This window comes from Amborella trichopoda, chromosome 5 (genome assembly GCF_054954075.1).
Source record: "Amborella trichopoda isolate Santa Cruz 75 chromosome 5, AtrichopodaSantaCruz75HAP2 v2.0, whole genome shotgun sequence".
NCBI lineage: Eukaryota > Viridiplantae > Streptophyta > Magnoliopsida > Amborellales > Amborellaceae > Amborella > Amborella trichopoda.
Window position 1 is genome coordinate 40,663,137 of NC_142340.1, and position 12,060 is coordinate 40,675,196.

Consider the following 12,060-nt stretch of genomic DNA (forward strand, 5'->3'; position numbering starts at 1 on the left):
TTAAGGTAGGTGAGGGGTGAAGTACGAATAAAGAGAAGGAATAAGGAGAGATAACCTCATGGGAATTAGGCAGCTTTTCGGTGTGACCTTCTCTAGGAGGTGTCACCGGGAACACAAAAAAAGTACTAGGTACGAGGCGCAAGTACCCTGGAGGATTCAAGAGAGTGAAGAGTGTGGGACGAGCCTGTCAAAGAATTGCTTTTGAATAGCCCCCTAATGAATGGAGAAGAGGAAGAAAGGAGCTATAAGGAAAAGAAATAAGACTAGGAGAGAAGAGGGGGAAGCAAAGGGGACCAACTACCGCACAAGTAGCCTCTCAAGTCAGCCTCCCGCAAGTGGCTTTGCTAGGGTCTACCAGAAAGGTCCTAGCTTAAAAAAGCCTCGGCACCTCAGAACATTCAAGAGAGCAGAGTCCGCGAGTCAAGCTCGTTAATGAATTGCTTTTGAAGAGCCTCATAGTGAGCGGCCAGAGAGACTATGTGAGCAGTGAGAGATGAGATAAGTGAAAGAGTGAAGGAGAAGAGGGATGGAAGCGAGGGGTAGAGGAGAGAAGAGACGAGAAGAGAGAAGAAAGGAGAGAGAAGAGAAATGGGGTGGCCTAGCTGCCTTTTTATGGGAGAGGGGGAGAGGGAGTTAAAGAGAGAGAGAGAGAGTGTGTGTGTGTATGTATGTCTGAGAGGGAGAAAAATAGGGCAGCCTAGCCGCTTCGTTTGTGGGAGAGGGGGAGTGACCTACCCGCCTCTTTTGGAGGAGACAGGGAGAGAGAGTATGTGTGAGAGGGAGAGAAATGGGGTGATCTATCCTCCTCATTTCTGGGAGAGGGGGAGAGAGAGTGAGAGAGAGAGAAATGGGTAGCCTAAGCACCTCGTTTGTGGGAGAGGGGGAGACAGAGAGAAAGTGAGAAGGGAGAAGAAGAAGAAGGAACCAAGAAGAAGACAAAGAAAGGCGAAAGAAGAAGAAGGAAGAAAAAAAAGAAAGAAGAAAGAAAGAAGAAGAAGAAAGAAGAGATAAGAAGAAAGAAGAAGAAAAAAGAAGAGAAGAGGAGGGAGAAAGTGACTAGGTAACTATCAAGTAGGCTGGAGGCTTGAATCCAATGGCTAGATGTGCTCCTCAAGTCATTTTGAGTGCTCTTGAAAGGGAAAGGGTTAGGGTGCAAGATTGGGTTTGAATGGACCTAGATGGACTATAGTGTATGTTGGGTAGGTTAGGAATGGGTAAACTAGGGTGTATAGAAAGGCTTGGTGGAGACTAGGGTGAGTTGATTGAGATGGGTGGTCTAAGGTGTAGGGTATGGTGTGGTGTAGGGGATAGGGCTAAGTAGGTTGAGATAGGTGGTCTATGGTGTAGGGTATGGTGTAATGTAGAAAGTATGAAGTATGGAAGTAGGAAGTGGGAGGTTTGGAAGTTTGCGGTATGGAAGTTTGCAGTATGGAAGTTTGGGAGTCCAAGAGTATTCCTCTCAATGCAAAAATGTTTTTTCTCCTTTCTCTTGAAGTGAAAATGAAGGCACTCTCACAAGAAAAATGATCTCAACTTGGGCAAATCTTTGTTGTTTTCCACATAAGGTCACAAATGATGTAAAAGGACTTATATATGATCTCCACAAAACAATGGTGGATGATCAAAATACAACAAAATTGGGAAAAAAAAAAAAAAACATTAAAATGAATAAAATAATCAATCTTGCTTTGTGCATAATAACTAGTGTACCCTTGGCTAGAATATTGAATATGACAAAACCATCCCTAAAAAGGGGCATCTTTCCATAGACATGCCATGGGGCCCTTTTTGGTGCTTTATAGTGACATTTCAAGCGATCTAACACCATAGAAATGATGGTCATCTCAAGACAATCGATTTGATACCCATTTTGAAACTTGAATCGAACATTTGGTCATAAACCCAAAAATTTGGTCAAGTCCATAAACTTGAGAACTTTGATCATTGATGTAGCACAATTCGTCGTGTTTTATGTCGTTTTCTTTATCACAAATCAAATGGAAATTCGTGGTGATCGTTTTGCAATGAAAACCCTGTAATTTGAGTGCCAATTGATCATTTTCCTAATTTGGATGGTCGCCAAAAAATATAATTTTGGTGCCGAAAAATCATGCCTTGCTTCGAGCTTAAATAAAGTATCTTCCCACCCTTAATCTTGAACAGATTTTATTCAAATTGAATCCCTTTGCGTCGCGGTCGCAACAAACCCATTCTTGCGGCCATCCGATATCAGGGCTTCGAGAAACAGCCACATGAGTGAATGGAGGTCTCTCTTTAAAAATTCTGTAATTTGTACATTTTTGTCAAATTTCTCTCTAAGATTTTTTCCGTTTTGGGCATCGTCTCAAACCATGCTATATATCAAAACATGTGTCCTGATGAGATATCCATCATACTAAAATTTGGGCTTGATTGGCCTCAAAACGAAGAAGTTATGACCTTCCAAAAATTTCCCGTTTTCAAGAAACATAATTTTCATAAATGGAAACTGGTTCACCGAGGCTGCACTGGAATAGTGTAAAACCTACCTGTTTTGCATAAGTTGGGTCTAGAATGGTCCAAAAGTTTCAAAATGTGCTGAAATTGATATTTGTGGATTTTTGGGCTTTCTGAATTCAATGATGGTGATCTGGTACTCATGTGAGACCTTGAAAATATAACTCCAGTTATGAGGTATTTTTCAACATGTTAGGAAGTAGCATTGTAAATGAAATTCACTCTAATCTACTTTATCTTTATTGGATAGAGGCGAACCTTGGTTAGCATCCTTGGGACATCAAATGCCACATTCACATGTTTTTTGGAGCCAAGATGACATCTTTTCAAATTCGATTAAAAAAAGGCTTATTGGTGGGGGCTTCCATAGTCCACAGGTGTGACTGGCACCAACAGGACTGGGTCGTAACCGCCTCCTCTATTATTTTACCCGGGGAGTTAGTGCGTCACAAATACGCACAAACAATTACAAGATCTCATAAGTTGCTCGATGGTCACAGAAACTCAACATCTCTCACTTGGCCCTTGAAGGCCTTATAAGCTCTCTTCCTCACATTCTAATCCCCCAATTATAATCTCTCTCTCAAATATTTCACACTTATTCTGTCTCCTTACATTAACCCTGGTGAACTCTTTCACCATCAATCCTTTCACAAAGGATTTATAGATACAACTTCTAGAGGAGTCATGAAGCTTCTTTGTGTTTTTGCCTCTCGTATCACATCCTGATTGTGGTCGTAGTCTATTTTTTCATATCACATCACAAATTATGGACTTGTTGTCACTGAAAATCACATGTACCTTCATTACATGGGGTAGTATCTCAGCAGCTCAAGGGAGTTCTTCTATTAAGCAGCACTCTCCTGTAACCATACAACCAGTACCACTTATTAGGGTTCTATGGGTAAACAACATTATAGTGTGTTGTTCCAATTAGCTTGCCAAACACATGCAGGTACTCTCACTGGAATGTTAAACAATTTGGAGCTTTCATAATAGGATATATATATTTCTGAAAATCCAAGTAGCTAAAAATAATTGTGAGATTGTAACAGCTCCTGCTAAAACCTAACACATATAAAAATGTATTATTTCAGCATTCTCATGCTGAAGTTATGAGGTAGTATAACAAGTCTCATTCAAGAATGACTCAATGGCCATTGGTTTCGTCATATGGAAAAAAAAAAAAAAAAAATATTCCTAGGCCACAAAGGTTCAACCACACTAATCTCTTGGTTGTAAACTCATACAAATCAAGTTATTATATCCGCACAACCTGTGTTAAGGAGGCCCACCAAGAATTCTTTATGATTCATGGTCATAGGTAATCAAGGATTCTAAAGAACTCAAAACTAGTCATATAACCGGTTTTATAAAAACATGGATCAAGACATATGGGTATTTAAAACCAATGCACAGATAAAAGACACTTTCTCTCATGTTTATAGAATACTTTTAAAACTCAATGTTCTTTTGTTTTATCAAAACTCTTGACTTAGTATTATTTCACAAGCAATAGTTAGAAAATAACAAGGTAGTTTAGAATGATTGTCTATAAAGACATAGTGGACCTCCCAAGACTATGAGATTTTATCAAAGCCACATCCATAGACCTAGGTTTTTCGACATAAATGGTCTAAGCTTATTTCAAAAGAACATACTTAGTCTTAAAAAATCATTTTACTACATTCACCTTTTAATTAGTTACCAAGTCATGATATAGCCCAAAATAAATCATAAAATTAATCTATGATTTAATCCAAAAAAGCAAAACACGACCAAGAGATGGTTATCAAAACCGACACACATTTTCTTGAAATAAAATAAAGACCTTACGCGAGATCCTCATCACATGCAACACACCATATCATTGGACATTATCGGGAGGACGGTATCTAAGACTGATTTCTATATTTAAAATAAATCATTAGACCTCCCTCAGCAACATCATTTATCTAGCAAATTATGCTTCTCTCTTTTGATCCCTCAGAATTCCTTTTCTTTGTCTAAAACCAACACTCTCGCAATGATCTCGCCTCGCCTCTTGCCATAACTATTTTCACCTCATTGTTGTCATTGTGTCGAGCTTCGATTAGTTGCCTTTGATTCTCTAGAAATATAATTGGAGGAAAAAAAAAGACAAGAAAACAAGTGATTTCAAGAAGTAGCTGAGTGCCCCAACAAAATTTCATGGCAAAATCTCTAGCTCCTCTCTCTAGCCCGAATACAAAATTTGAGTCTCTTTCCACACGATTTCAAGAAGCTTCTTTCTCCCTTCATCAACCATTTATGTTTATCCCTATCAGGGCACTCCGCAATCCAAACTCTCTCCCTCTCTCTCTCTAGCCCATCTCTCCTTCTAATCAAGCCTCTCTCTATCTCCATGATAGAAAAGAATATGTTTTGAGGGAAAAAATTCACAAAAAATAATATTTGAGGGAAAAAATTCACAAAAAGTAATATTTGAGGGAAGCAAAAGCCGTAAACAAAAGGACTCCCTATGGAAAAATAGCTCGCGTGTGTTGAAGGAAAAAATATATCAAAACTAAAACTTGAGGGAAGCCTTAAACATAACAAGGGAAAATTTGTCCATTGTGTATCTAAAACAAGCCTGCATGAGCATGGGTGGCCAATGTTAAAAAATTAAAGCTTAAAATGTCCATTTTCCTAAAAAAAGACATCTTACAAGATCTTTTTTATTAAAAAGCTCTATGCGTATGTATTGGATTCTAAGGGGAATTTTGAGAGCTCTTGGATCACTTATGGGTTTTTGTTCTAGAGCTTTTAAAGAAAGAAAACTAAGAGAGAGATGGGACCTTCAAGTGTAGAGAGAGAAATTACTTTTTGAGAAGTACGTTCACCTCAGGAAGTTCTTTATCTTTTTCTTTATCTTTAAATGTCTTTTATAGAAAATATTTCATGAGATAATCTTATTAAAAAAATGGTGTTATCCTACATCTTTTTGATAATATTTCTTTAAGTCAACTTTATCCTCAATTTACAATCACATATCTCATTGGATTCTCTTATCTTTTCTCTCTACCGCTAACAAATTCAGTAATTTCATGGACATCCTCTTTCCCATAACCCTACTATTATTTTGTTTTGACCTAACTGCTTTCATAATCTGCCCCCAACCCGACTGAATTATACATGACCATGAGAGAGCATGACCATGAGAGAGCATGCTAAAGTAGCACCCTCAAATCTCGACTTCCTAATATATTTGCATGGTCACTAAGGGCACTCAGGGTCCAGCTATATCTTGCATAGTGTAATAGGGAACATGGATCATCTTATACATGTCCACCTCTATAGTACTTACAGTCTCGCTAAGAACGTATGGTATAAGTCACATACCATAATATAAATAATAAGTAATACTAGGATCCACGTGGATTTATAATAGGCATGTCTTAATTCAATCACAACCATGTATCTTGTCACATCCCATGCCCCCCGGGTCTCACACAAGCAACTAACCTGAGCATCCCAACATTCACATCTTACTATTACATGGGCTGCATTATCTAGTGGGACGCATGCTCATAGATCATGTTGATTCCTAATTATGGAGTCTCATCTAGATCACATATCAATGTGAGACTCGCATACCCCGTGTATATCTCATCCTTCAATGTCCTAAACGTTGAGCGCAATCAACGTCATGTGAGAGAGTGAACGAAACCTACCGACAATATATCTAACAATGAACAAGCATTCTAATATGCTAATATGAATGTTCTATCAAACCATGTGTGTGTTTTGAACAAACTTTAAGACCAAAAACTACTCACATAAATGGCAAACAAAAAATCATATCTATGTTCCCAAAGATTCCAACAATAATGATTGTCTAGAAAATCAGTTAGGGACATCTAGGTTTAAATCTCTCGACACGAGCTTTATACCTCTCTCTATAACTATAGGCTCAGTCACGGGGTTCACTAGTGGGATTACATGTCATGTTTGTTTCTATCTTCTCAATAGAACCTCACATCTAGTGATGCATCTTTACAAAAAAAAAAATACTTCAAATTGTAGGGTTCTCGAGAACCCCTAGCTTACGGAACTGGGAATCCCAAATATTGGGATCCCACGCAATATCGTGTATATGATTGGCTAAATGCGAAATAGATAAATACAACTCTAATTCGAGTGCGAGAAATTAAAAAAAATATATATAAAAAAAATCACACCACCATAACACATAATTTACGTGGTTCACCATATTCTACGATTATATTAGGTCAATGTTGACTTTTAATATTATAGAGTTATGCTTTCCTCGCTCCCATTTGCTACCAATACCTTGAACTTCGATATTGTATTTCCTATGGGACGCTACCAATACCCTCAACTTTGCTACTACCCTTTGGTCCACCGTCCTTGACAAGCAAGTGGGTGCAGCTGTCACTCTTAGAGTGGCACCATATGTCGAACTCTAGATGTTGAGATCAATTATTCTTTTTTAAGTATCATCAATATCTCCATCTGGTTCCCATGAATGATTAAATGATCAGTGCACAAACACTATCTGTGCCTACCATTTCAATATTGCGAAAATCACTCATGTGGCAGATCTCTGCAATTCTTTTCCTTAATTGCTATGTCATGGAGATATTTGGCAGCACATCAAATTCCCACATGAGTGTATATAATCCAGTGGCTGATGTGTGAGCAAACTATAGATGAGAGGCTTGCCTTACATGTCTAGTCATTAGAAAGATTTCTGGCTAATCTGTTTGGTCATTGTACATGCCAATCCGCATAGACTTGTATGCACAGTTTCATTATTGATCCATGTATGAAAAGTCTTTATTTAGTGACAAACCTAGGTCATGTACCCTTTCCTCAGGGGGGTCAATGCTGATGGTTAGATTTTTCAATACTGCTTTCTCATTGAGGGATCACTAGAAACACCGATATACCAATTAAGTACCTGCCATCTAAAATTTCCCCTCTAAGGGTATGGGCAATTAAAAATTGGAAATACCCTAACTGTCTAAGTTTGTGAATATGGAAAGAAAACATAGCAAATGAATAACATGAATAAGCGAATTTGTTCACACACGGTTGCCCCTTCACAAAAAAATAAAAAATAAAGAAGGTATCATTGTATTTAACATTTCCTCGAGTCATCAAGAACCAAAAACTCCTATTGCCAAAGTGGCTTGAAGCGAGAATCTTGTGTAGATAGGGGCCAAGGCTTGTAATCTACATCATATCATATTAGATCTGGAGAACAAGGCTTCTAATCCTTATCATCAAGGCAGTGGTCCATTCTAGATGTGATATCCCACATTAGAAACAACAAATAACTGAAGTCTATGGTCCAATATGACATGCAATCAGATTACTTAGGTCCTATTGGCATCGAAGGGTCACAACAAACAACAAAAAGAGGCTCTACCCTACTAGTTGCATCCTGCTTTTTGAGTTTCCCCAAAAATACATAAACTTTGCCAAACATGGACGTTTGGATACAAAGTTATGCCCCTCGGAAGTTGTGCAGTCAAGTCTACAGTGAGGTTGCAGTCACACTTGACACTATACATCTCTTGTCATATACAAATATGTGCGGCCACATGGGATAGGGACCAAGGGCACACAAAAATTGGTGAGATTGCACATGTACTAAACTGGGTGTGGGCTCAAAGAACAGCCCTGAAGCTCAAAACAAATGTATGGCTGCGGCCACAACAAACTGGGTTGCATCTTGGGCGAGAAAGCCTAATTTGTGGGTGTATAGAAATCTATATGCTTGAATTGGACTACAATATAGTTGAAAACAATCCAATACAACTTGAATATTCTACACTACACTTGCAATTACTACTTGGAAACAAAAATTACAACAAGATCATTGCGGTAACAGTGAGTTATTGACTTCCAAGAACACTCAATCTAGAGGATACAACTCAAGTGGAGTCCCTTACACGTGAACAAACAAGTTACAAAAGGATATCATCAAACTACACAAGTATAATATGCATTTAAAAGTTCAGCACCATTCAAATTTGCATAGCAAAATTATATATCAATGAATTCATAAAACTTTCTCTATTATAACAACATGTATATGATCAAGTGTAAATTACATCAAGACCATAAGAAGCCACTCGGAGCTCTTGGGTACCTGGTTTATCGCATTGGGGTATTAACTGTGTGCTAATAGGTGACATTAGATGGCATCTCACAAATTCGGGTCAATTCATCATCTAAAAAAATGGGAAGCCAATCATCTACTAATACAAAATTCAATTATGCAAGGTTTTTACAGAGATTCAATAGTCTTGAAAGTGGGAAAAATCGTTGGAGAGATCCGGTACCTTAGAACACAAAACTGGTTCACATTTCTTCACCTGGCCGCTCATAAAAAATCAACATAGTCTCTCTTTGGAAAATGGACAATTCAACGAGGCTATAAGGTAATCTAATTGTCTGATATGAGTTTGAAAACTCAGATAAAACCAGTTAAAAATTTTGAAAAAAATCAATTTATAAGGCTCGTGAAGAACTACTTCAATTTGTGCATGAATGAAGATTAGAACAACATGGATCATAAAAGATCAAATGCAGAATCAAAGGACTAAAGAATGATCAATAAAAGGGAACGATATGTTGCAGTAATTGCATATTTAAAGTAGAGAAAAGATAATCAAACTAATGGAGAATCGAAAATTTTACTCTAATGATGAAGGCTTCATGACTAGTCCATCCACGGCATGAGATTTGATCCTTAGACTACCATTAATGGAGCTCGATGGGACCTTGAAGGAGCTTCTCTCTTTCATCGCATGAAGATGAAGCTTGGAGAGTGAGAAAGAGAGAGAAAGAGAGAGGAGAGAGATTGGAGTGAGCCACTTTTAGAGGGAACTTTTAATGAGAAAAACTCATGTGTGAAAAATGAACTCAATGAGGGTATTTATAGTTTTTTCAAGCCTCAAGTGTGGAGATGCTTCTAGATGATGAATCAATGCCCTACATGTCATCTATTAAAGGCTACAAAAAGATGCATGATCATAGCATACCCTCCACCATTAGCCAACAAGATGTGTGACATATATTTAAACACCTATATCCTCTAATTCGCTCTAATTTCTCTTGTTATCAAAATGCCCATGCTATTTATTTTTAATAAACATTAAAACCATGGTAGAGGGTGTGCTCTTATGGTTATTTAACCAAAATTCCAGCATAATCAAATCTTTCAAAATTCCCTCCTTTTTAAAGAGCATATGGGATCAATAAGAACATACCACATAAGGCAAGTGATTATGTGTACCATTATGCTATGCCCTTAGGGTTAGGTTTAGAATTACAAACCCTATACCCCATCTAGAATACTTCATAAATGTGCTGAACCACTTACTTTATGCATTTAACATGTGCTAAATTTAATTTTCCAAAATCCATCATTTTATTGAAAATCAAAATTCAAAATAATATAACATAAAACAACTTTAAATGAAATGACTAAGGGGTTCACCATGGGGTAGACGTCACCCCACATCTCCATGTGGGGAAGCATGCGGCCCCATGGGGTTGGCACATGGACACCCATTAGCCATTTGTGAGGGTCATGTGCGTATCACGGGGGACTGTTCTTAATTGTCAATACATTCAAACAATTTCAAAATAATGGATTATCTTGTCCAGAAAAATATAAAAACATTCCCATAAATCTATAGAAATTATTTTAATGATTTTTCATCAACACAAATTATTTAGGCTTTGATTAAAAATATTTACAAGGGAAATAAAGATCTTTGGAGTCGAATTACAAAAATAGAGCACTCCACTCAGCTAGACCAAGAATCCAAAGCCACCTTCTCGAAAATAACCCAATAGACTCATGAACCATAGTGTTAAATCAGTGATTCAAGATATTAGCCTATCAAAGTTAAGTCGATGTGTGACTCTAAAACCCCAATGTTAAATAGATTTCAAATGCATCCCTTAGAGGACATGTACATGAGGTGCGTGGGTTTCTCTCTTGGTACATTGGCATAGCTTTATCCAATGGATCTCTGGATGAGCAAGCTTCTCGTACATTACAACTGTATATGCACATGCTACGAGAAGGTTTGGAGTAGCTCGGGATTTAGGCCAATGCCCTCTATCGATCATAACCTTTTCGTACAAGACTTTCAATCATTAAACTCATACAAACATCGTATTGTCCCTGCCTATCTCTCACTCATGAAGAACAAATACAATAATTGACCTTGACTTAAAGATAACCCTCAATCCTCTCGATATCTTCCATATAAATCCTCCTCATGACCTTATTGAGGCTCAATGACTAGTAGTCCTAGTGTGCCTAGATCCCAAAGTCATATCATTCTTATACTCCCACTCAAGTTAAGAGTCATTCAAAATGATGGAATTTAAAGCTTTGAAAGGACATAATTTCAGCACAGTCGATGTGAGAACTTACGCTTCCATGGTAACACCTATGTACATGTGGCCTCCTTGGTAAGGGAGCCGATAAATAAAAAAACTGCAAGTGTGGCTTCTGCATGCTTGCACTCGCACATGTGCAAGAACACTCATGCGTCGCATGTGCTCTAATGCAAGTCAGCCACGGGGCCACCATTCCATGCCATTATGGTGTACCCCAATTTCCACCATGTGTCCACTGTGTGGGTACACTCTCGCACGTGACATGTGGGTCCTCATGTGTGCACGCGCTATGAACTACGCATCCACATGTGAAAGCATGCACCACCTATCCACAAAGGACCATAGTGGAGGACCATGTTGGTGCACACTCCACGTGCACGTATAACACTATGCGTGTCTACACATCTCCGCTTAGAAGCACACAGCAATCCCTCACAGTGAACTGCTAAGGGACCATGCCATCTAGTGTGAGCCCAGTGCACATTTGGCTTGTCCATGCGTCCTACACTCGGTCTGTGATGACCCAAATATATATATATATATATATATATATATATATATATATATATATATATATATATATATATATATATATATATATATATATATATATATATATATATATATATATATATGCAAATATTATACGTGTTATATGCACGGGTTATGTACAAGTGTTATGTGCAAGTAAATGCTTTGAATTTTTTTATGGAAAAGCATTGTTGTTTCACATCTACTACATTGATATATATAGCCCTGCAATTGACATAATAAGGTCTTTTGAATTAATATGCATGATAGTATGGCATAGTGATGCCCCTTATGACCATATGTATAGCATAGAAATGTTGAGGTTCCTCGTAATTATATATGAGACGTGCTTTTAAGATATGTGTGCATGACAACATGCTTCTAATAATATATGTGTGCATGGCAACATACTTCTGATAAGATATATATGCATGGCAATATGTTTCCAATAAGATATGTGTATATGGTAACATGCTTTTGATAAGATATGTGTGCATAGCAGCATACTTCTAATAAGATAGGTATGCATGCTAACATGCTATCAATAAAATATGAGCACATGGAGACATGCCTCTGTTATGATATGATGAGATACTTATGCCGATAGTCATGATTTATCCTTAC